Here is a 2,827-nt window from a genome sequence, read left to right as displayed (position 1 = left end):
TTCCTATTCTTTTTATTTTAGCTTGTTCCTGGGAGGATAGAATAAGTTAGAAAGGACTCGGCTCTTAGCAGTCTGGCAAGTCGCAAGCGCTTCATAAATGCCCAGTGAATTAGGTGTTTGATGAAGTCAGGAAAGTTGACTTTGATGAAGTCAGGAAAGTTGACTTTATTTTACCAGAAAATAAATAGAAAAAAATTCCAACAGAAGTTCTTTACATATAAAACTGTACTTTCAGGAAGCCCAAAGTAGGAATAAAGACCTGACAAGTCTGTAGGAAAGCCCTCTGGCTAAAAAGGGACCTTTCCCTTAAAAAGAATGAGATAATAATTTGAGTAGAGGCTGGAGAAGGCATAAGGGCTATTCTGTTTCTCCTGGTCACTTGATAGGCAGAGTCGGTCCAGCTTGGGTCATGTCACAGTCACCACCGCAGTGCTGGGCTAGTGTGACAAGTACCAGGGACACCATCTGTCATTTTCATTGATCATTCTAAGACATATCATTTATTCTGCCATAAACTCCACCCAGTAGAAACAAGGTTTCACCCACCTTGTGCTGTGAGGATGTCGAAGGCTCATTATTTCTGTTCAATCAGCTTCAGCCAATGTGTAAATATTGAAGCAAGTCTAAGGAGCCAAGGAAGGGAATGATGATTACTCCACTAATACTAATGAGCATAATGGAATTGGGAATGTGTTTAGGTAACGTTGCCACCGAAGCAGATGACTTAAAAAGGAGAAAAAATCCACAGGCTATTGTTGATTTAAAAAAAAAAATGACCAAGACATAAAATCCACATGAGGTAAGAATCAAAGAGAGTAAAAAAGATTATGGCTCTAGGAAATCTGTGTGTGTGTATGTTTTATGCTCAGTCCATTCAAAAGACTCTGTGTGGACTCCAGCAGGCTACTACATGCCAGTGAAAACAGCCCACACACAACTTTTTTTTTCCTCCCCCTCATTTATAGCTTTTCTTGGAACATGAAATAGATGTATATAAACCCACAGCAAATGCAGACTGGTATCAACATATTCCTGATTTCTACTGAATAGATGCGGAAGCATCCAGAAGCCCATCTGTAAAGCTGGATTTCGGAGAAAAGGGAACATAAGAGAGAATAAAATGACAGCCATGTGAACTTATGAAAGTCATTTTTCCCTTGCACCTCATTAAATGCTGTAACACCGTCCTTATCAAACTCACCCCATCCTCAAACCAAAGCCATTTATTTGGGAGTGGACAAGGAGCTTATTTACTTTAAGGGGTCTGCCCCATAGTCCATGGTTGTAATACCTCTTCACATCCCTCTTTTTGGAATGCTGGCACTTCAAAAGAAATTAAATTTCTTGCGATGGTAAGGGAGGTTTAGAAACAGGCTCTTCCCTAAATGTTTTGTTTGTTTTAAGTAAATATAACCCCCGGGTTCTGCCCGAGCTTTAGCGAGGTTTTGCCAGCCGGATTTCATTTTCCTTTAGAGAGCACTGAGAGCTTTTTGAGCCTAGCGCGGAGTTCTGCTGCGGGCATTGCAATTCCATCATTTGTCCGCGCCTCTGAACCAGACACAGAGGGCGCTTTAACCAGAGGGAGCCCGCGGCAGCGCTTCCCTCTGAGGACACAGGGAGGCAGTGCGGGAAAGCGAGGCTTCCACCCGCCGGAGGGAACGACACCGCAGCTGCCAGCTTGCTTACCTTTTCCGCTGTTCAAGTCCTAGAGTCTCCTCAGTGGCTTGTTTAAGTTTTATATAACTAAGAATTTTCAAAGAAAAAGGTCAGGTTACCTGACCAATGAAACAAACCAAAAAAAAAATTCTTTTTAATAATGTGTTCTGGGACAATGACACAATAAAAGCTAGGAAACAGGAACCGTGACAACTGTTTAAAGCAGTTTTATAATCCATAATATAGCCAATATCCAATACCCATCAGTCACATACCTAGAGTTTCCTTGCCGATTCTGTCCTCCCACGAGGGTTTACAAAGCACTTTGTAAATGCATAATCTCACTGAATTCTTCCGCTAGTGCTTGATATTACAATAATCATGGACTTGTTTCCATTTCATGCGGAAGGAAATTGAGGTTAGAGAGTTTAAGGAGGTCACATGGTGACCAGTAAGCAGTAAGCTGGTGAGCAAGTCAGGGTTTCAACCTATGTCGTCTGACTCTGCATGAAGTATACTCCCCATCTCACACTCAAGTACTCTGACTGAACTCTCCTTCTCAGTTTTCCTCCCCAACTATTGTATGAACCTAGACCTCCGCTCTCATTCTATTGGCATCACCCCACAGCTATCTTGTCCCCTGCCTACACCTTGAACCTATCAATGAGTTTTCAAAACAGGTGGCTTTCTCCTCTGTAGTACCTCCCCAATCTCCCCCTACTCTTCATTCCCACTATGATCACCATCGATCTTATTTGCCTCTTTCCTAGAGCTGGAAGTTTCCGAACACTGCCTTTACTTCCATTTATTCCCTGTTCTAATCCATCCTACACGGCACTTTGAGACTAACCATCCCAAACCACTCTCGAATGAAATCACTGCCCAGCTTGAAAAGCTTCAGGGGCTCCTCTTTGCTTCCTCAAACACAAATACACAAACTCTTTCTCCAGGCAGTTACAAACACCACACACCCTGAAAACCCCAATTTCCCAACACAGCCCTTCTATTCAGGTGAGCTTTGCCCCTTCCAGCAGCTCCCCACCTGAGCTGCGTGCTTTGCGCAGCATTTTCTCATTTATAGTGACAGCCCTTTTTCACTCCACTTGCACCTCCAAATCCTATATTCCTCAGAATCTCAGTTAAACACTGGATCCTTCATGAAGCCTTCCCC

This window comes from Lagenorhynchus albirostris, chromosome 4 (genome assembly GCF_949774975.1).
Source record: "Lagenorhynchus albirostris chromosome 4, mLagAlb1.1, whole genome shotgun sequence".
NCBI classification, from domain to species: domain Eukaryota; kingdom Metazoa; phylum Chordata; class Mammalia; order Artiodactyla; family Delphinidae; genus Lagenorhynchus; species Lagenorhynchus albirostris.
The sequence above is the reverse complement of the archived record's forward strand: the minus strand, read 5'-3'. Positions refer to the sequence as shown.